Consider the following 24,262-nt stretch of genomic DNA (forward strand, 5'->3'; position numbering starts at 1 on the left):
GTTTCCTCAGGAAGTCAAAAACCAGTTGGAGAACACTTCAATCTCTTTGGTCACTCGATTACAGACCTAAAAGTTGCAATTCTTCACCAAAAAAACTTCAAAAACAGACTCCAAAGAGAGACTGCTGAATTGGAATTAATTTGCAAACTGGATACAATTAACTTAGGCTTGAATAGAGACTGGGAGTGGATGGGTCATTACACAAAGTAAAACTATTTCCCCTTGTTTATTCCTCCCCACCCCCCACTGTTCCTCAGACATTTTTGTCAGCTGCTAGAAATGGCCCACCTTGATTATCACTATAAAAGGTTCCCCCCCACCCCGGCTCTCCTGCTGGTAATAGCTCACCTTAAGTGATCACTCTTGTTACAGTGTGTATGGTAACACCCATTGTTTCATGTTCTCTGTGTATATAAATCTCCCCACTGTATTTTCCACTGAATGCATCTGATGAAGTGAGCTGTAGCTCACGAAAGTTTATGCTCAAATGAATTTGTTAGTCTCTAAAGTGCCACAAGTACTCCTTTTCTTTTTACTTAATGAGCAGTTATTCAATGTTTTGTTTAATCTTCAGTGTTCAGTGTGTGGCCCCAATCCTTACATATTGCCCACTACTCAACCGCTGCCCTGAAGATTGAATTATTAATTTCCTCATGGGCTTTTCTAGGGGACTCATTATTATAATTTCTGAGTACTCCACAAACAATCTTCAAAACACCCCTCTGAGATGAGAGATGGTAATATCCTCATTTTACAGATGAAGAACTGTGACACACAGATATTACAATCAAATGTTTCTACTTATTTTGGGTCCCCAACTAGAGACAACTAGGACCTGAGATTTTTTTCAGGGGCCTATAGATTGGCCACATTTTCCTGGGGATAGCAAAAGGCAGGTCCCTGGCAAAAAGGTGATCTCCCTGCAAAATTGCAAGTCCCTGCATCAAAGCATGGGGGATGCTAGAGTTATTCAAAGAAACGATTATTAGAATTTCGTAACAGGGGTAAAACAGTATATTTTCCCTATCCTCATTCTTAGAAATGGCTGAAATATTTTGGCTGATATTTTCCAAACAAACAAAAACACCTCCCAAACAATTCATCCTGAGGCAGTCATCTGTCATGGAAAATTTCAGCCCAAATGAACTTTGGCAAAGTTATAAGCAAACGAAAACACACGGTTTTATAATGGGAAGTGTCAGGCAACCTTAACAATATCCTGCACTACTAGCACTGCCTCTAATTATTTCCTAAATGTCTGTGGATCTGTTGCCTGTCAGCGCATTATGTCCAAACTGATAGGCCTTTAAAAAGGAGAGCTTTTTCCCTTGAGGCTGTGCTTTATAGAACCATCTATTCACGACTGATTCGCCAATTAAATGAACTGTGCATCTTCCCAAACCAAAAACAGGCCAACCAAAGGTTAGCTAACTAGACAATCCGACGTTGGATTCTAAAAAATGAAAGACAAAAGGGCAAATGCCAGTTTATAATGACTTATTAAACCACAATAAACAGCTTCACAATAAAATGAAATGTCCAATTGAAGTTTAAATACAAAGACAAAAATTGTGAACTAAAAGTGAAGAATAAGAGTAGAACCAGTCTGGAATTAAGTTGACACTTTTCTGCTAGATCCTGTTCTGATTGAAGTAAATGGAAACTTTGTTATGGAAATGGAAATGTTAACTCACAAGCACAGAGATCCTGGTTCTTTGTGGCTGCATTTTCAGCACAAAATGGTACTCTGTAGTGTTTTTGTACATATATCATGGAATACCTGTAGTTTCTAGGCACATTAAGTGTGTTTAAAGTAAATAAGTGAGGTGAGCTAAGACCAGTGTGAACTGGTGCAAATATCTAATGAAACTTTTGATCCATCATGTCCAGTAGTTTCATATTCCTTATGCTTGACATTCTATCTGAAATTCAGTTGTTTTTACCTCAAATATGTGACATGTAGAATTTTAAGTTTTAGAACTCCTTAGTACATTGTGTGTTCCCCAGGAAATTAGTTTACTGGACAAGAGTTTTGCCATTCAGGGAATTACACTGTGAATATTACACATACCTCTAATAAACAGTGAAGGTGTGTACAGCAAAGCCTTAGTAAGTGGACATCTTGTAAAAAAAAACTTAAAAGCAACACTTGTACTTTACTGGAACTTTAAATATCAGCGACCAAGTTATGGTCTCACATAAATCTGTCGAGTTCAGTAGTGTTAATGGATGTTACTAAGATCAGTTGTTGTCCCCAGTTTTCTTCACCTCCCCATGAACTACACTGTTGAAAGAATTGCAGTTCAATTAATAAATGCACATGCTATTTAAAAAATTGCAGTGTTTCAGTGTCCCATTTAATTCTTAAATTATTTCCCATTTCGGGTTCACTGGGTTCTTAAATGTCCATTGTCAAGTGATGATAAAGAGAAATTCCCTTTCCTACTACAAAAGTGTCTCTTGAAAGCAGTAACCCCCTCATCATGTTTTAAGACTCTGCATATACGAGGGAATAACTTACCTCACTAATTTTATGCTTCTTTAGTACTTCAGGTCCATTAGAATTTATAACATTGAAAAAGGATTTAAATGCTGAAACAGATAAAATTAGGCCATATCTAATATCCCAGTAGTGATCATGATATTGCCATTTACTAAAATGTTGCCCAACAAAGGCCCATATTGGCCTTCTCTCAAAAAACTAATCAGACATCAGATAGTACAAAATGGAGTGGAGAGTAGCAGTCTTCATTTTTAATACAGACGTGCAGCCCATGGAGACTAAGGGCTTGTCTACATGGCCCCATGATGTGGACTATGAGGGTGTGAGTGGAGCACTCATTGAGGTGTTGCTCTGTAACTGTCCCTCTAGATCAGTGGCTCTCAACCTTTCCAGACAACTGCACCCGTTTCAGGAGTCTGATTTGTCTTGCGTACCCCTAAGTTTCACCTCACTTAAAAGCTACTTGCTTACAAAATCAGACATAAAAATACAAAAGTGTCACAGCACACTGTTACTGAAAAATTGCTTACTTTCTCATTTTTACCATAAAATTAATTGGAATATAAATATTGTACTTGCATTTCAGGGTATAGTATATAGAGCAATATAAACAGGTCATTGTGTGAAATTGTAGTTTGCACTGACTTCGCTAGGGCTTTTTGTGTAGCCAGTTGTAAAATTAGGCAAATATCTAGAGGAGTTGATGTATCCCCTGGAAGACCTCTGCATACCCCCAGGGGTACGCATACTCCTGGTTGAGAACTGCTCTAGACCCACCCTAGCATGAACTAAAAGATACCTAGTTTGCATTAACATAGTCATGTTGGAAATGGGACTAGGTTGACACAAAGTAGGTACCTTATAGTTTGCACTAGCAGAGTTTACATGGAGCAGTTACAAAGCAAAACTTTAGGGCACACTTCAGTTTACGCCTGTATTGTCCACACTGCGAGGCTGTGTAGACAACTTCTAAAGGTTCCTGTACGCAGTACTACATCTCCCTGTCAATGGTCTTTCCAGAGTAAGCTGATCTTTGTATGCTGGGATGTGGTAGTCTCTGCAAGTCTAACTTCTATAGTAAAAACAGCAGTAAAACCATGTGGTAAACTTAGTGGGCCAAATGGCGCACCTAATCCACACTTTGACCTGGCTGCCCTTCAGTTCTCTGAATCACATTGATATGAGCATCTTAGGTTAATGCAGAAATGCATCTTAGTGTAATTTTAAACAGCACTATTTGCTATCAGATACAGGCAATTTTAGAGCATTAACTATGCTGTGTGTGCACACCAAATAAGTGAAATGGTAGTATTGTCAAACTTCAACAGTAAACTTCTGGAGACATCTTCTGTCCTCATATCTGTGTTTTAAGAACTTAATATTACATAAAATTACAGTACTACTCAACCGTACAGAAAGAGTAGGCTGGATAACTCTCCACAAACAAACTCCATCCAGTATGTAAGCAGGCGATGAAGGGAAAACTAGAGGAAGAGCTGATGTTTTAGTTTGGTCCAAACTGTGTATTAGGGACAAAATCCTAAAGCAAATAAAAGACCTGCATAATTCTAGACTTCCTTATTTATCTGATCTTGTTTTGTATTGGGTTGCCCCTATCACATGCCTCCCTTGATGCCTCATTTGGCTACTTCTCCCTCAACCAACTTGGTTGTGTTTTAGGTGTAGCCCCTACTCTTGGAACAAACTTCCTGAGCTGGTACACCAGGTTTCCATCCTCTTCTCATTTGCATGTTTCCTCAGGACTCATTCTGCCTCAAGGCTTATGAGAAATAAAAGAACTAAGATTAAATTTATTTATACCTTGTGATACAGCATGGGCAGAAGGTAGCAGAAGAGTGATATAGGAGAGATATGTAAGTCCCAGGATGAGGAGAAGCCTTATTCCCTGTAGAGGGAAGAAAGGTTTCTATAGATTAATTAAAAGTACCTGAAGCCAATTAGAGCACCTGAAGTTAGTCACCTGATAAAAACCCCTGTTTCAATCAGCCAGGGGAAGGAGTTGGAGTAGAGTGCAGTTTGGAGAAGTGCTGTGGCTGGCTAGAAGATCAAGACCCTAGGTAAAGAGACACCTGACTTGTGCAGAGAGAGAGGGCAGGAAGCCCCACAAGCTGAAGAGCAGAAGAGGGAAGTAGCCCAGGGGAAGGAAGCACTAGTTCAAGTGGTTTACCACTATCCCTAGGACCGCTGGGACTGGAGTAGAGGGCGGGCCCAGGTCCCTCCCTCTCCACTACCCTTCTCTGGGTTACTAGTGGGACAGTAAATAGCCTAGTTCAGGGGCAGGAAACTGTGCTCTGAACCCCCACCCCAAGAAGAGGAAGTGTTGGACCTCTCATAATCATACTGGCAATTTGTCATAATATGATTAATAAACATCTTAGCCCCATTCTTCACTAATGTTTCTTTTAATCTCACTGCTGTGGCCCCATCTCTTCCCTACCATTTTGCTACCCATTTTGTTGTACCATATCTGGCTTTAGATGGGAACTCTTCAGATCAGAAACCATGTCACTTTGTGTCCCACAAGAACCCCAAGAATGTTTCTGGCTGCTGTAAATAATTTTAAAAGTGAAGGTGTCAGCATGCTGGAATGTAGGCTAATGATATTCCAAAAATACCTCATGAATCTATCTGAAATGAAAATGGAGAAGCAGAAATAAATGAGACCAGCATGCAGGAAAGAATAATGAAGCAGAGTGTTGATCCACTGATTTCAGTGGGGTTGTCCATTAAGGCAGCATTTGGCTTTTTTGGTTTTTGATCTTTTAACTTAGAAATAGCATAAAAACCCTGTAGTTCAAACACTTATATCCAACAGATACTTGTCAGAGGGCTGGCTTTCTGAAGGGGTAAGAAGCCCAGCCTGTCTCTGACATGCTCTGCAAAAGGAAATGAGGAAACTCTGGCTCAGCTGGGTGTAGTTAACTCACTGAGTAGCTAGCTGGGGGGCAGTCAGTTAGGCAGGGGAACACCTAGGTATGAGAAAAGGCTAAGGGCCTCAGAGAAAGACTCTTATGAAAAAAGGCTCTGTGGGAGCTTTCCTCCTCTGGAGCCCTTAACTAGGCAAAAGCTCTCCAGATGGGGAGACCTGGGAGAGCCCCTGAATCAAAGAGGGGAAGGACTGCCCAACTCTTCAGGCAGCAGACAAGCCTAAGGCCTTACAGCAGAAGTAGCTGCGCCTAGAACCTACTGACTTTTGTTTGGGGGCTTTTAAGTTTTATCTGGGCTCTCAGGGAAGAGCCTTTAAGGCATTGTGTAAGTGCTCCTTTCAGAGGGCTTCATTAAAGGGAGAGATACTGTTGCAGAGTACTGCTTGGCTTTTCCTTGCTCAGGCTGTTCATGTGACCTCACTGAGGTGGGAAACTGAGACTGGTCCTGGCAGAGCCACACTTGGCTGCAAGGGGGTGCTTGGGAGGTAACAGTGCCCCTTCTACAATCTCGTATTGAGCCCTAGTTTGGACATAGCTTGGAAAGCTTCATCTTAGAGCAAATAATTAGGATCCAGTAAAACCTGTAAGGAAAAGGTGATGTACTATAGAAGCACGAGTACAAACAGCACCCAGTCTTCTAGCTGCTATCTGTTTTCTGCAAAAAGCTTAAGTCTTTAATTCCCCGGGAGTTCAATGAGAGCAGAGGGCCTTGCATTGCAAGGTGCAGAGAAACCTTAACTCCTACAATGGTACTAAGATGTATCACAGGTGTCCTTGCAATATTTAGTATTTTAACAGAATAGTGCTGAAGAATCATAGAAATGTAGGACTGGAAGGGATCTTGATAGGTCGTCCAGTCCAGTCCCCTGGACTAAGTATTATCTAGACCATTCCTGATAGGTGCTCATCTAACCTGTTCTTAAAAACCTCCAGTGACAGAGATTCCACAGCCTCCCTAGACAATTTGTTCCAGTGCTTAACTACCCTGACAGGAAGTTTTTCCGAATGGTCAACCTACACTTCCAATACTACTTGTCCTGACCTCAGTGGTTAAGGAGAACTATTTACCACGCTTCTCTTTATAACAACCTTTTATGCACTTGTAGACTGTTAACATGTTCCCCTTCAATCTTCTCTTCTCCATGCTAAATAAACCCAATTTTTTTCAGTCTTTCCTCATGGGTCATTTTTTCTAGACCTTTAATCATCTTTGTTGCTCTCTTCTTGACGTTCTCCAATTTGTGTACCTCTTTCCTGAAGTGTGGCACCCAGAACTGGACAGAGTACTTCAGTTGAGGTCTTATCAGTACTGAGTAGAGTAGAAAAATTACTTCTCGTGTCTTGCTTACAACACTCCTGCTAACACATCCCAGAATGATGTTTGTTTTTGTTGCAACAGTATTACATTGTTGACTCATATTTAGTTGTGATCCACTATAACCTCCAGATCCTTTTCTGAAATAGTCCTTCCTAGGCAGTTATTTTCCATTTTGTATTTATGCAATTGATTGTTCCTTCTTAGTGTAATATTTTGCATTTGTCCTTACTAAATTTCACCCTGTTTATTTCAGACTTTTTCTCCAGTTTGTCAGGATCCTCCCAGCTTGGAATAAGTGTACTCTCTCTGTGCCATTATCTAAATAATTTATGAAGATACTGAATAAAACCAGACCCAGGCCAGATCCTTGTGTGACCCCTGCCCTCCTTTGTGTGTGCGCACAGACACACACACTCTCAATATGCCCTTCCAGCTTAATTGTGAGGATGGTTTTCCAGTCAGTTATGCACCCACCTTATAGTAAGTTCATTTAACTTGTTTGTTTTTTTTATGAGAAGGCCATGTAAGACAGTGTAAAAAAACCTTACTAACATTGAGATGTATCACATCTACTGTTTCCACCCCCCATCCACAGGGCCTATTACCCTGTCAAAAAAAAAATATTAGATTGGTTTGAGATTATTTGTTCTTGTTGATTGTTACTTATCACCTTATTATCTTCTAAGTGCTTACAAATTGATTGTTTATTTGTTCCATTATCTTTCTGAGTACAGAAGTTTATCTGACTGTTGTATAATTTCCTGGGTTATCCTTTATTCTCCTTTTTATAGATAGGTACTATATTCGACCTTTTACAGCCCTTTGGGATCTCTTCTGTCCTCCACGAGTTCTCAGAGCTGGTCACTAATGGCTCAGTGATCTCTTTAGACTACCTGGGGAACTGGCTGGAGTATATTTCATCAGGCCCTGCTGACCTGAAGACATTTAACTTGTCTAAGTGCTTCCACATAAACGTCCTCAGCAAATGACTGTCTGTATAGACATCCTTCAGTGACCCTTGCTGAGTTAATGAGAATCTGAGATGGTGTCATTTTTCATTTTAAGCTAGTTTTAGAATTGTTCCAGAATTCTTAGAATTGTCCTGCTGGATAAACTGAGGAAAAGCTCTTACACAAGAGGTCATTTTCTCTTTTCTAGAAAAGATTAGCTATAAAGATGTCATCTCCTAACCTGTACAGTCACAACTGGTCTGTGAAGGTACATACTGAACACTTGTTAGACTGGAGCTACCTGAAAACTTTAGTCCAGGGAACAGAAAGAGAAAACAATGGCAACATTCCTTTTCGACAGATTGTCTTGACTTGTTGGAAATGAGTGTGTTAAAGACAATTATGTATATACATTGTGTGGGTGCTATGAGGGTACAGATATTAACCATAATAATTCACACAATGTCCTGGGGCGCCTGCACAGACCAGAAGGCACAATTCCCACCCCTGAAGAATGTATAGACTTAAAAAAACCACACCCACAAACCCTGACTGTGCAGTTGCACTTTTGAGGAATGGGGCCTCTAGATGCTCCCCACTTCCTATCTAATGTCAACACCTCACTCAAACAGAGATGAACGCAGTTGTTTCTAGATCTAATGGACAATTGATGCCACATGATAGGGCCTGAATCTTCAAAAGTGACCAGTGATTTTTGGGTGCCCAACTTGAGACACCATAAAGGGGCCTGAATTTTAAAGGGAGAGTTCTCACTGGTTCTGAAAATTGGGCACCTTTTAGGTATGTCAGTCTGGTCACCCAGAATAGCAGTGCTTAGAGAGGCTTGCTAAGGGTGATAAAGGCATTCCTTCAACCTTGGACTGAAACGTGACTATCACACCTTTCTTATTTACTGCCATCCCAGAGATGAAGCTCTGCCTTTACCTTGCGTTGCTTCATTGCAACTTGCAACACTACCATTCTCTGGGCCAACCAAGCAGCTTCCTTTTTTCACAGTCCTAGATCGCGGGATGTAGCTTATACAGCAGTCTGGTTTTAGTGGGCTGTGCCTTTTGGTATTGCAGTGCTCTCCCTCTGACGCTGTCTGTGTCCTCCTTATAGAAATGACACTTAGCACAAACGGCTAAAGATAAACTTAGATAAACATAACAGTTGCAATAAAAGAAAGAAATAGGTCATGTGAGCAGTGAGCCCACATCCTGTCAGCCACCTGAAGTCCATGCCATTGCCACTACTGCTTCTGCTCCTTTTCTTTGTCCCCTCCTGCCTTCCGTTAATGTATGCTGCCTGATGGGCAAATGTAGTGTCCTCTGTTGTGCTCTATTTCTGCAATGTAATGAAACAGAAAATGTGCAGGGCTCATGAGAACTGGTGTATGTTTTTTCTGCTAAACCAATAACGTGTAGGAGTTTAGTTCAAAGCCATCCAGTGTTTGGCACTAGGTAGGTGTTTTATGCATTTGGATTTGTCCACTTATTCACCCACACACAGACAAAAGCGTGCGCCCCTGAAATACCTGGCTCCTTTAATGCCAGGGAGAAGAGTCGGGAAACAAACAGGTATATTAGTTTACCTTGTACTATTGAAACTGCAATGCTAACGTCTCCATAGTAAGAGTTTGATATTGTCACTGCAGTGATGGCCAAAAATGTGCTTAATTTTAACTCCTACTGGGAGGTACTACAATGATTATAGGACTATGAGACTAATAAACAAGCATCATAAAAGTTCAGTGAAAAATACTCGTCTCATCTTCAGCTGAACTTCTTGCTCTTCATTGGCAAATGCTAAAGTGCTTCTATTAAACTAATGTTCAAAAGGAGATCAGGTGGAATTTTTCCAAAAGACTCTAGCATTGGCCTAACTCTGCTCTCACTAAAGTTGGTGGAGCAGAATTAAACCCACTCTGAGCACTTTTGAAAGGCTCAAATTTATAAAAAAATGGAGGAAATTTAATGCTGAATGTTATCACTGGCCTCAGTGAGGAAACTGTAGAGATTAGATACCCAGCACACCATGGTTGGGGTGAATACAAGACTGACCTGATTTCCTGTTTGTACAAACTCTTATTTCCTTGCCCTATACCCACTAGTGGTCACTCTAAACATTCACAACAAACATCATATCCCCTATTCTGAAAAGAGAAGAGTGATAACACTTTATCTAAACTTTACTTTACACAATACCATATAACAGAAATGAAGTATCAACAGAAAACAAGAAGGAACAACCCTATGAAGGTCAGAATAGACTTCCTGAACCTTCAGCCTTGTGTCAGAGATTTATTCAACCCATTTAAGGCATTCAGGTACTAGTCCTATGGAGGATAGGCCCATCAGTGGCTATTAGCCAGGATGGACAGACATGGTGTCCCTAGACTCCATTTGCCAGAAGCTGGGAATGGGCGACAGGGGATGGATCACTCGATTACTTGTTCTGTTCATTCTTTCTGGGGCACCTGGGGTTGGCCACTGTTGGAAGACTGGATGGACCTTACGTCTGAGCCGGTATGGCCGTTCTTATGTTCTCTGACTTTCCCGAGTTCTCAAGATTTTATGTAATCCTTCAGGAAGGCAGGAGGCCATTTTTCTCTTGCTGGATATCTCTTTGCAGGGCAGGGATCTGGAGGACAGACTGACACTTCTATGAACACCACCCAGCCTGCCCACATAGATTCAGTGTCAGGGTTAGTGGTCTGGGTGTACTGGAGGTCCACCTGGTGAGACAACAAGATGATCCTGGTTCTGGATGATTCCTTCTGGCACCCTAACTAAATAGGATGAAGGTGTCCTCACACATCCCTGTGCTGTCCCCTTTCCTTGAGAATCTTTCATCCAAATGTGATCTCCTGGATTCAGTACTCCCAAGGATGTGACCCTATGGCTTCTGTCAAAGACCCTCTTCTGATGGTTTTAGATCAATATTCTTTCTTCTGTAGCTCTCTGAAAGTCAGACTGGCAAGGGTCAAGTTGGGAAGGGATGGCTGGGATAATGGACCTCAACTTCCTTCCTATCAAGAGCCCTTCAGGGCTGAATCTATTTACTGAAGGTGTCGACTGGCAGGCCAATAGGAAAAGATGAGGACCTGAGGATTTAGAAGTAAGTTATTTTGTTGTTGTTGTTCCATGTTCAGCTTCACCATTACTCTGAGGGAATTGTGGGCTGGATGTGATATGAGTGAAACCACAGGTATCTGCAAACCTCTTAAAGGTATCGGAGGAAAACTGAGGAGTATTGTCAAAGATAACTTGCTCTGGAATCCCAAAATGGGCAAAGAGGAGTTTTATCTCCTCCACAACTGAAGTTGATGTGGTGCTGAGCAACCTGGCAACTTATAAAAGAACAAGGAGTACTTGTGGCACCTTAGAGACTAACAAATTTATTTGGGCATAAGCAAGTGGGTTTTAGCCCACAAAAGCTTAAAACCCACTTGCTTATGCCCAAATGAATTCGTTAGTCTCTAAGGTGCCACAAGTACTCCTCGTTCTTTTTGCTGACACAGACTAACACAGCTACCACTCTGAAACCTGGCAACTTCAGTGAATCTTTAGAAATAATCAGTCCTCAAAAGATAAGTTGTATTATCCAGATAGAAAAGATCAGTCCCAACTCTCTGCCAGATCCTTTCTGGTAGAGCAGATGGTAGCTATGGCTCCAGTGTGTTTATCATGTGAGCACAAATATCATATCTATATCTCTTGTAGTTGTTTGCTTCATAAAGCTCTCTCCTTGCATTTTGTAATACCTTGCTGTCATTCATGCAGACTGCCACAGATTTCCTGTTGCACTGATATAGGATAACCAGTCTTCCATGACTGATGTTGGTTTGTGATAAGATCCCCAGAAGTTTGACTGTCTGTTTTGTCCAGCCTTCTTTGCAGTGAGTCATGACTTGACTCAGTAATTCATCTGCCTCTAGCTGCTTTTTCAGTTCTTGCAGGTGTTTTTCTGTGACTGGCAAAGTAGTAAACATTGCGTCTACAAAACTTTCTAAGAGCAGCTCTTCCTGTTTACACTCTTGCTGTGGTGTGTCTGGTATCAGGGTCCTGGAGAGCTTGCTTGTTTGTTTCTCTTTTATCCCTGTTTTGCAGAGGTGTTCTGTGATCTGTTGGGTCTTTATTCAATCCCAGTCTGATACCATGCAGAGGTTAGAGACCCAGCACAGCATGCCTAAGGTGAATGCAAGACTGAGTTTATTTCCTGTTTACACAGACACTTACTTTCTTGCTTTGTGCCCCCCAAATATTCACAGCTAACACCACAGAAACCACCTTAACATGCTTAGTCTCCATGGCCTTTTCAATTCTCAACCTCATTTCTGAGATTTGCCAATATGTGCCAGTTGTGTTTAGTGGTTTATGTGATCACCTGTCCATTTGGAACTGCATCAAAACCACCAATGTATTTAATAGAGACTGAAGAAAAGTTCTCATTATTTTTTAAGAGCCTGAGGTATACTAGATACAAATAAAATTAGATGCCCTGAAGAGCTTACATTCTAATTAAATATGCCATTGGTAGAGCCAACAAAATAAGTGGGGGGGGGGGGAGAGGTGACATAGCAAAATATTGGTAAGTTGAACAGTGAAAAGACACATGTCATGGTGATGTTCCTGTACAGGTTTTGTGTGAAACTATAACTTTTCTTATGTATTGCAACAGAAGTCTCTTTTCAGGAAGGATTTGAACGAGGAGACAGTTGTAGCCTTAAAGACCAGCTAAGGAAGGGCATTCCAGCCACAGGGAAATGATGTGGGAAAAATACCCACCGGCTTGTAGGAAGAATGGACATGAAGATTAATTTTGGCCACAATCAGTCTGGCTATCAAGTTTTCACATAGTGCCAATCGCTATGATATTTAGGTACTGATTTAAACTGACTATCTTCTGGATCTTTGCTACCATATGGCTTGTCTACATTGTGAGTTAGTGTACAGCAAGCCAGAGGCTATTTCTACAGCACACGAGCTGGCGTGCTATAGATTCACACCCTGGCTTGCCATGTAGACAAGCTCTTAGGAGCCCCTCTTTTCTCTAAGAGCTGCCATCTCTACAACACTGAGATCAACTGAGGGTGATCTCTCTAAAAGTCCCCAAGATTTGGGGAGATGCAGCATGTGCTTTCTCAAGGGATAGTCCTCCATAGTGGAATTCATTGTCCTTGTCCTAGTGAAGCCTGAGTTTGTTGACACTGAAAACGTGGTGCATGGCTCATGTATTTCTTGAGCCTTTGCCTGAGTGGAATGAGTTAGTAATCTGAGGGAGTCTATTCTTGGTTGACATTTCTCTTTGTTGTGCTGTATATTTCTATCATAGGTACTTATATGAACTCCATTACCATAATATCTGAGCACTCATAGTCTTTAATGTATTTATGCACACAGCACCTTCTTTAGGTAGGGAGTTACTATTATTCTCCTTTTACAAAAAGGCAACTGAGGCACAGCAAGGCTCCCTGACTTGCCCAAGGTCACACAGGAAGTCTGTGGCAGAGCAGATATTTGAACCCAGGTTTCCAGAATCATAGAATAGTGCCCTAACCACTGGACCAGCTTTAATTTTCTGGATACTTGTCCAATGATCTGATGTTGGGCACAGTTTTGTCCATTTACATCCAATATAATTGAAATCCAAAAAGGTAAACTAATGGGTAACTTGGCTTGTAATAAAACTACTAACCATCTTTCCACATGGTATTTATGAAGCTTTGTGGTTGCTCAAGTAAGTGAGAGTAATAGAAGCCATGATTTTACATGGAAGGGTTAGCTTAGAAGGAGCTATGATACAATTTTTCCATCAAAACTTTATTTAGGCACTTAGACCTGCTCCCTTTTATTTTTCAGTGGCTGATACCATACTAAAAGCAGAGACTTGAAGCTTTCAAGTACATTCACTGATGCTGTATTTCCCCCCCACAAATGCAGTCTTTTACTTCATAAATACTAACTCTGGTCCTTGGTCTGCTTGTAAAATATGACAGTGCAAAATCAGATAAATTATTAAGATGAGTTGTGTTTTTTAGGCTAAGATGTAGGTCTGTTCAGTTTGAACATCAATGTCTCCTATTTCAGAAAGGAGTTTTCCAGAAGTTTCGGAACCTCACGCCTTCTGAGAAACACCCTGACAATTTCTTAATCTTTTGTTAAATTTTCTTTCTATATATTTTGCTGTATTTCATATTCCCACTATGTCTGCCATGAATTTTCTCAATAACTCTACTTTTTAAAGCAGGTGTTACAAAAAACATTTTGTCTGATTGCATGATAAAAAATCCCCATGATGTGTGATTACTTTAACCTTCTTTAAAGTCTACTTTATTGAGTTGCTATGCAGGACCTGTTTGCAATGTGTTGGAAGCTATGTTAAGTAACAATATTTTAACTTCTGTGATTGCTAAATGAGTTGGTGGTTTCAGTGAAGTATTTGGTGAGCAGGTACCTAAGTTAACTAAAGTCCACTCTAGTTAGCAGTCTCAGCAGCAGCCTAGGACTAAGTAGAAGAAGGATGTTGAATTTTGTTAACCCTTATGCTCTCTCCAGGTCAAGGGAATAAGATTTATTGGCAAGGAAATATGTGAGAGCAGAGACAGAGTACATGTGGAGACTGATGCTGCCCATGTTCTACTTGTTCTGTAGATAACTTGAAACTTCCCACTAAAGATGGGTAGGAAATGGTTTCCTGCCCTGTAAAATTTTTCAGAAAAATTTCCTGTTCCGAATTGAGATTCGAATTTTGAAATCTCAAAATTTTCACTAACTGAATTTTTTAAAGGTTTGGATCAATTGAAATATTTTATTTTGTTTCAATTTCAACCGTTGTCACTATTCTTGTTTCAGTTAGCAAAGTAATTTAGTTAAACTATTTCCTGTAAAGGCTTTGGTTTGGATACACCAACATTTTTCAACAAAAAATTATGCTAAAAAAGTCCTGCCTGTCTGGTACATTTAGCCAGCCACCAACGTCTCTTTAACACAGATGATTTAGCTACCTTATTAATGTTTCTTTAATGTGATAATTTTCAACATAACAAACAAACAAAAATTCCACTTAGGGAAGGAGCCATAAAATGCAATTTAAAAGTTTAGACATTTATTCAGACGTGATCTGTTTCTCTCCACACCCACCTTTATTTCCCCCACCCCCTCAAGGGGGAGTTTTTGTGGAAATGGCTTTAATTTGTGGGGTTTTTTTTTTTTTTTTTTTTCTGAATTTGATTAAGCACCTCGCAAAGCCCTAAGCACTAAAAATACTACCAGGGTAAACCTCTTGAACACAAAGGAAAAGACTCTGAGCTAGGCCACGGTACAAGATCGCCCACATCCTGATTTAAGAGCATCGTGCCTTCCCCACTTCCACCACAGACAACATCAGCCGTCCCTGAGCATCCTTTCCTTGACAGTAAAATCTATCAACATCACATAAAAACACCACAACATAATATTCCCTTATTACCATAAAGCCCACCGTTACAAATTATATTTTAATTGGGGCTTACATTCTTCAAGCAACTAACTTGCCAACCCAGTGGAGTTAACAGACCAGTTTTTGTCTTATTGAAGTAACTTCAGATATCTGTGATTACTCAAAGCCTTAAGCAAATGCAGTCCAGTAGACACCACTATGGTCCTATAGTGGACTGAAAAGAGGAGACAAAGGGGGGATATGATAGAGGTATATAAAATCATGAGTGGTATGGAGAAAGTGAATAAGGAAAACTTATTTACTTGTTCCCATAATATAAGAACTAGGGGCCACCAAATGAAATTAATGGGTAGCAGGTATAAAAGGAAGTTCTTCTTCACTCAGCGCACAGTCAGCCTGTGGAACTCCTTGTCTGAGGAGGTTGAGAAAGTTATAGTCCTATAACAGGTTTTAAAAGAGAACTGGATAAATTCATGGAGGTTAAGTCCATTAATGGCTATTAGCCAGGATGGGTAAGGAAAGGTGTCCCTAGCCTCTGTTTGTCAGAGGGTGGAGATGGATGGCAGGCGAGTGATCATTTGATCACTACCTGTTAGGTTCACTCCCTCTGGGGCACCTGGCATTGGCCAGTCGGTAGACAGGATACTGGGCTGGATGGACCTTTGGTCTGACCCAGTATGGCCATTCTTATGTTCTTATGACAGTATGGGCCCTCAGCTCAGGGACAGTGTTAAGAACTGTGAATGGAATGAACTAAGTTAGGCTTCTTGCCTCTCTCTCCCTCCTTGAGGTTACAGCCACTCTGAATCAGTGACTAAGAGGCGATTATGGGGATGATCAAGGGTTCTAAGAGACCATGTCTTCCGAGATTGCAGGGCCCCTCTCCCTATATGACTGGAGGGAGGGAATAACAGATGAATCATAATTGTGTGGGATCTTGGCTCTTGCATTTAAATTGAGTTAGGGTTGCTGAAGGAGCATTTGGCAGCTGGGAGGATGTTCTCTGGGGGACACCTTTGGTGAAATGAAGAACTCTTGGACAGTGTGTGGGTAGGTTAGGCTGATGTTCTCCTCTGTGTGAGAGAAGATTTGGCAAATGGGAGGAGGAACAGGTATACTCTTTCACTAGATAAGAAAGGCCATCCAGAGAGAAGACCACTTCATATTGGCATCTTGCACAGCAGTTTTGTCATTGCCAAGTCTTGATGTCAAGATTATGTCCAGTACTCTATATAAAAGCATTGAGACGTACCTTTGGCTTCTGTGGATTTGTCATATCTTTGGGTGATTATATTTACTGGCTGACTAAACAATTCCTACTTTAGTAGATCCTTTTGGAATTTCCTAAAGGAGACAGAACTATTTATTCTTCGTGCCACTAATGTCAGTGTGCTGGTGTTTGACTCAAGATTTTACTCCAGTGTTGAAAATGTTTTCTCATTATAATCTGTTTTCCCAGACAGAATGAGCACTACCTCATGAGTATTCAGACCGCCTTACTCATGAACAAAGAATTGTATTGCATCTAGTATCCCCTCACTTAAATTCGCTTCCAAGACCTTGGAGCTGGCTCTGTCTCATTGGTTAGAATCAAACCACGTTGTGTCCTGTACTTTGGAGGTACGTCATCTCAGAAGAATTTGGCATTGCATGAAGTTGTGTTGGTAGTTCAGTAGCTGTCACTGCTGCTTCTGCAATTTGCTCTGCATTAACACTTCCACAGTCACTGACAGACTGTCAAGATCCCACCAGTTTTTTTTTTTTCCTCAGGCCATGTGGTGACCAGATTATTTTATTATCACTGTTGCAACTTCCCATTGTGGAAGAAGGTAAAAAAGAATGTGTCTGGAGTGGGCTTTGGGATTTCTCCACTCAAATTTATATCTTTTTACGAGTACTGTATTCTGCTTGTCAAAATACTCTGTTCTAAGCCCAAACTTCATTAAAGGAAAATGCTCCCCAGAAAATTGCAATGGTGATTTCATAGCTGTTTATTCAGATTTATTATTTTTGTTTAGCATTCAGGAGTTGAAAGGACTTCAAGCTATGAATCAATCTTTTTCAGCAGTACATATTAATAATATTCCAAGGCAACGGTGTAAGTGCTCCCTCTAGTGAGCTGTATCCTGGCACATACACTTTGTTTTAACTGCTTCCCTTGGGTAGCTCATGCTGTTACACACAGTACTTTCCCCCTCCCCAATATGGAGTAGAAATTGCCATACTCCATATTGTCTCAGGCTGCTCAAAGCAATCTGCTGCCCTAGGCAAAACCTCAGCATGCCACCCTCCTGTCCCCTAGAACTGAGGTTCTCAACCCAGGTGGCACTCTCTGCTCCCTCTCCCTGGACCTTCTGGGGGTGAGGTGCAGTGAGCCTTCGGGTTGTTTGGTGGTTGCGGCAGAAGTATGGGGGAGGGCATCTGATCTAAGCACCACTCATTCAGGTTTGGCTTGGCCACTCCTCCATCATGACACAGGCAGTGGAGGGAAGCTAGGTCAAATCTGAGTGAAAGGTGTTTTGACCTGGTTCACAGGGTCTCTGCAGCCCTAGGTATCTGCCTAGTTTGACTATAGCTAGAGTGGCCCTTATCTGTGCCCCAGTTTACACATCTGTAAGATAAGGATAACAAATACATACTTACTAACCTCAGAAGCTGGGAATGGGCAACAGGGGGTGATCACTTGATGATGACCTGTTCTGTTCATTCCCTCTGGGTCACCTGGCATCGGCCTCTGTCGGAAGACAGGATACTGGCCTAGATGGACCTTTGGTATGATCATTCCTATGGTCTTAGGTTCTTACATTCTCATGGAGTCTTGATTGAGTTTGTGTGTGTAAAATGCATTGAGCCACTCTGATGAAATGAATGAATTCTGTAATTGCAAGGTATTTATTTCTCTTGACTGATTTAAAATAATAATGGAGCACTTTGACCAGATGTTTGTGAGTTAGTGGCAGAGCTGTGAATGAACTACTCATTGACTTGCCGTCCACTGCTCTATCCATTTGACCATGCTCTGTTTGCCCATACCCCTGGCCAACTTAACTTAAATGTTCATATATTTGGGAATATTCAAGTCGAAATTATGAAAAGCATGTCAAAGTGATGAAGTAACAACAAACTTCAGTGTGGGGAGGCAAGCGTTTACATTGCTAGGGAGCTTAGTATATGTAAGTATCACATACTATCCATAAACCCCAAACTATTAAAAAAAAAAAAAAAAAAAAAAAAAAAAGCCACTTACATGTCATATTTCTTAGGTGATTCTATTCCTTCAGGATAACAAGTGAAAAGAATATATGGAGAGGGAGTACACGTTAGTATTACTCCAATTTATCATTTAACCTCAAAAATGTGAAAAATAAACACAGAGGGTCAAGTCACTTTAAAACAATTGTATGCTGATATTCTTAGGAGAACTGACAATGACAAACTATGGCTTCAGAGTGGAAAGGCAAGGAAGCAAACCATGCGTTCTCATTTATTTACTGAAAAAAAGCATTTCCTTTCTAAACTTGGGCAACAACCTGAAAAAAATCCAAGGTAGTTCCTAGAAGTTCTCATAGCAAATGTCAGTCTTTACTAGAATAACATGAAAAAAGTGCATGTTAAAAGAAAAGGGAGAGAAATGTTTGTTTAGAATGTCTTGTAAGAGCCTCTGGGAACTCTGGATTTGGATAATCAAATTATGAGAAGTCAGGGAAGCGAAACGTGACTTTTTGAAACATTTCAGTGGTGAAGCTGGTCCCTAACACAAACCACTCTGCTTTCATATTAAATTCCCCCATGCTGAGGCTTGAGCTTGGAGGGGGGGGGACAGTAGATTGCACTAGTTTCCCTGTAGACGTGTGGAAAGCGCCAAAAACACTGGCCCACAGGAGAAAACAATAGACCTGACATCTCTACACCAGCAAACACAACGTTCATTCCAAGTATGATGAATGATAGAGATTCTGCCCTCTGGGCACAACTTAACTTTTTCTCATGAGGTAACAGAAATATCCAAAGATGAAAGTATGTAACCTATAGCAGTTAGTCACTTATGGAAAAAAAATGCAGCATTTAATAGAGAATCATCTTTTTAATACAGGTATTTTAAACTGCACATAATTGTCTAAAATAATGTGTATACACCCTATTGAATTCTGTTGAATTTTTCAGTAATGGGTATATTTTCCAGTCTTTATTACTGGGAACCAGTTGGAACTTTTAGCTATGCTGAGATATTAGAGACCATGGAATTAGCACAGTTTCTAGATTCATATTATATAAAAACAAAATTGTATTCTGTATTCTATTACTAAAATAATTCTGTCCTATTTTTCCCAGTCTCTTTGAAGTAAGGACTATGTAAAAACTGAGGGCCACAATCTCTAATCCTCACTCAAACAAAACTCCCTCTGACTTCAAGGGGAGTTTTGCTTAAGAAAGGATTGGAGAATTTGACTCTGAAAAGGGACTTTAGGATTTAGCCCCCACACAATATCGTGGCAATAGAAATCTGACTTATCCATGGAAACTAAATATTTTCTTTATGAACTTGTGTCAATGCAAGGACTAATTTTGGTGTCAGCTGCTGCTGGTATGCATGGCATGTGTCTTGTGAATCAAAATAATAGTAACTGCCTTCAGAAACATTCCTATGACACTAGCCACAATGGATGTCAGAGTGAGCTAATTACACAACTTGTATTCTCTTTTTATAACAGTACAACAACATCTGCTTTTTTTAACATGAGAATCTTTTTTTTCCACAATAGAATGTGAATGTATTGGTGTCCTAATAGTGAATAAGCAGCACATCTCCCTGTTATATTTTGTAGAGATTCTAGAAATGACAGAATACTTGAGTCCAAAATGTATAACATCCATTTTAATAGATTAGCAAGACTAGTTTTGGATTAGATGTAAAACTGAGGTCCTGGCCCACGAGAACTGAAAATCTCTAGGCAATTGTATTAGAAGTGTGGGTGTCACTCAGATTATTTTGCTGAAGTGATTGTGTTTAATCTACCAAAATCCCACCATTAGTTTTATCTGAACGATATCATAACTCCTATTAGCTTCTGAGGGAGTTCCATGCATGATGGGCTTGTATAAGTGGATCCTGATAATTCAGTCCACCTGCAAACCAAAACAGCAGAACTTGATATAGATTTACTTGAAGAATTCTGGTGTTCTCTTTAGAGCCCCTGATTAATAAAATGGAGAGATCACTGCTGTTGGATATACAGTTCCTGCTATTTGTCTCTTTTTTGTTTAACTCAGCCTGGTGACCCGAGGCTGAGTGGAATGTAAATAAGAGCCTTGTAGGAGAGCAATTGAGCTTGTGCTTTAAAATAGAAAGGAATGAGTTCCCATTGTTCTATACAGCTCATTTTCATGGGCTCTTCTTTAAATAATATTTTCCTCATTCATAAGGCTCACAAAGCTATGACGTAGTACTGACTGCTGCTCTGTATGGCTTTGTGTAATTGGCTAGACATTCATGCTCTCTTGTAACCTATAGCAATAGTCTAAAAGAGCAAGTAGACCAGCCAGCCTACACACGATTTTACTGTGAGGTTTAGCTTAAACATACAAATATTCTGCCAAATCCTTGTTCATCTTACTCATACTAGGTGAATATTCCTAGGGGAGCAAATGAACAACATTGGGAAGCAAGGCAAGCATCAGCTGAGTGCAGGTGTAAATCTCAAAGAATACCAGACACAGAACATCCTTTAATTGTTTCCACCCCGTGATTCAAGAGATTAAAACCTTTGGTTGTAACTCTGCTGTTTCCCAGAGGTCAAGAGTCCTGACAGATTATTCAGATAATTGACCTGTTGAATGTGTAGGGTTTTTTGTTGTTTGGTTTGGGCGTTTTAAGCAAGCGATTTAGCCTTTAATTTTGCTAACAGAATTAAAATATAAGTAACCCCAGAGAGAGGATTCATGTGGTCAAAGTATGGGACTTAAAAGGGGTCAAGACTTTGGCATCTGTTCCCAGCTCTGCCATTGGCTTACTTTGTCCCTTCAACCTCAGTTTCCCTATTTGTAAAATGGGCATTACAATATTCACCATGCAGGTGTTTTGTGAGGATAAATATTTGTAAAATGCTTTAGGATCCTTGGATGAAAGCTGCTATAACAATGCAAAAGTGTAGTATTAGAATTATTCCACAGTGTCTAATTCTCTATAGTGGGCTCTTTAGAAATTAGATGTCATGCTTCTAGCAAAAACACATAAGGATAGCATCTACTTTCGGTTAAACTAGTACAAATTTCTTGATTTCATTAGTTATTTTGGATTCATATAAGTGTAAATCAGAGTAGAGTTCCCTTTTACCTAAAATCTGAACTGGCATGTTGCTAAGTGAGCTCAAGAAACATTAAAAAAAAATCTTTCCCACAGAGGCAGCTGTGTTACAGTAAATAAAACAAGTTTCAGTAAAACTTGCGATAAGATTGTTGCTTAGATAACAGGTTCAGGTTAAGTTTCTGGGAGTCACAACTGCCTGTAGTTTTGCATTGTGTTTTTTAAAATTAAGTACTGCCACTTGAACCATTTTGTCAATTGAACAAGGAAATGGATCAGAAGTTGGAAATTATAGTCTAACAACTTGAAAAGAGATAATTGAAAGGAGATAATATAGAGATCAAAGTAAGCTAGGTTAAAATAGCTCTAAAATGTCGTCATGTATTTAATAACAATGCTGTATTGTGGCACAGATGAGGCCCTGGAAAATAAATCCAGACTTCATAACCTACAAGTAATAGGCTCAGCAAAGGGTGCTGAGAGTAATAACCAAATTATTTCATTGTCAAAATTATTTGAGGCATTGTTGTGTGGAAAAATTGGACCCTGACTTAGCAATACAGGGGGCTGTTCATTTATCTCCTTTTCAAGCCATCTTAATTTAGAAAGGAGTAGTGGGCTGGGAAATATACTGGTGGCACTTAATTTTTTCAGATCACAAAAAAATTTGTAAATATAATAAATATTAAGGTTATCTTGGACGTCCAGTATTGATCATATCCAATGTTATCCATGAGACTTGAGAAGACTTCTCAAAAATTGTTGTTTTTACTATGCTCTATCCTGGAAGATTGCTCTATGTATAATATATTTTTATGCTATGATGAGGCAATGATTTTCTGTTTTCAAAGTTTCCTCCTAAAACTTTAACTGTAAAATAAAGGAGAGATTAAGGATTTAGAAATCAAACATGAATTCCTCTCTCTAATTTCTAAATATACCAAAAGCTAAATCTCAATTTAGATTTTCCTAGACTTCAGATTGTATTTCTTATTATTGGAATATGTTTGCTATGGAAAGAGTCTTGCATATTTTATAAGAGGCACAGGGTGACCTAGTTTTTGATTGATCTAAAACAGCAATATATATTTTTCTTGGGACTGAGGGCAGGGGGTTCCTTAGTCTGGTGTTTATGCCCACAGTGTCCAAGACTATTTTTGTCACTGATATTCAATGAAAGAAATTTAACAAAGTGGGAGTGGGGCAAATTTCCCAAATTATGAACAGTTAGCACTATTTTAGCAATTTGTGAGGAACTCAAAGACTGTACCTAATTAAGCTACTGATTTAATAAAAATGATAGGCACACAACCATATTATTTATAGCTTCTTCCAGCATCTTGTTTTGAGGATTGGAATTTGAGACTCAGATCCTCACGTTCTGCTGACCTGCATGCAACACCTCTTATGTGGGCTGTTGCACGATCATAAAAGGGGAGATGGTTTCTCAAATAACATGGCTTGAAACTATTGAGCAGGAAGTCTTTGTTACGAGGTGAAAGGTCTTCGTCTGTGTTGGCAGCTTGGCAAGAAATTCTTGACCCGCCAATTTGTGGAGCTATTTTACTCTGTTCCAACTGGGTGCAGAAGTTTTTGAAGTCTGTGGCCGTCTTCTCACAAAACTGTGTGGATTTGGCACGTTACTTGCTGCTGGTTTTCATCTTTTGTTTATTTTTCTTTTTTGAGGAACTTGCTTCAGCAGCAGCTTGTTACAGCTGTCTCGGACAAAAATATTAGCTGGCTTTCTTGCTTTCAGTGGTTTCTTTTGTACTGTCAAATTTGGGTTTTACCACTTTTTTTATTACTATTTTACATAATACTGCAATTGTGAAACCAGTTTAGCTTCTACTGAACAGGTCTTAGGTTCTACAGATTAGGTTTGTTTAAAGTTACCCCATAATACTCCAGTGTAGGTTGTCACTTGAATCCATGCCAGCAAAAGAATATAAACATTTTAAAAAAAAAAGCACACAGCCACCTTATTTGCTGTTGCTTCAAAATTCTTGGATTAAGGATTAGAAATTGAGACCTAAATCTGAGTGATCATTGAAGTACAAAAGTCATTTACATGTGTTTATTACAGTCAGTTCTGTATTTATTTAGCTGTAGAATTTTTTTGACTTTTTAAAAATACATTACTTCTATATACCTACTGTGTATTAAAAGAGCTCCTATATTCTATTGGAGTAAATTACATTTCTAACTGGAAATAACACTTGGAAAGAACATGTTTTTTCTCATGATATGCAAAAGCTGGCTCATTCTTAAAGGATTGTCTAGACTGAATTTCTCTAAAGCTGTTCAAGATGCAGTATGTGTTTCCTTCAGTATTTGTAATCAAATTTTAATAAATCCCAAAGTGTGCAGTGAATGCTAACTTGGCATTCCAGTTTCTATAGAGGTTTAAAAGTAATCAGTCACTTTGTTTTGGGAGGGAGTTAATCAGTAAGACACTTGACTCAACTACAGGAGGAACAAAAAAAATCTTTCCTTTGAAGCCTGTGCACTATAGAAAAAGCAATTTATCTCAAAGGGGAATGCAGGAAGAAGGGAGCTGTAATCCAGTGATTCAAGGCTAGGATTGGGAACCAGGAACTACTGCATGATAATCCCAGTTCTGCTGTTGACTTCATCTATGGCCTGAATAAATCATTTAACCGCTCTGGGTATGTCTACACTACACTATATATACACACTCTCTCTCTTCTGTGGCAGCAAATGTCAGAGCTCAAGTCATCTGACTTGGGCTCACAAGGTGTAAACCGGGGTGCTGGAACAATTTGTATAGGGGGGGTG

General features: G+C 39.8%; 1 long non-coding RNA gene across 1 annotated transcript in view; it reads left to right on the plus strand.

Moving 5' to 3' along the window:
• The first annotated feature begins 4,522 nt into the window (after positions 1 to 4,522).
• LOC122464133 overlaps positions 4,523 to 24,262 on the plus strand; it is an 80,145-nt gene continuing 60,405 nt past the window's right edge. The window contains exon 1 of the long non-coding RNA XR_006288045.1: positions 4,523 to 4,581. This is a non-coding gene — a long non-coding RNA (uncharacterized LOC122464133). The remainder of the gene's footprint in view (positions 4,582 to 24,262) is intronic.

Source organism: Chelonia mydas, chromosome 1, assembly GCF_015237465.2.
Source record: "Chelonia mydas isolate rCheMyd1 chromosome 1, rCheMyd1.pri.v2, whole genome shotgun sequence".
NCBI lineage: Eukaryota > Metazoa > Chordata > Testudines > Cheloniidae > Chelonia > Chelonia mydas.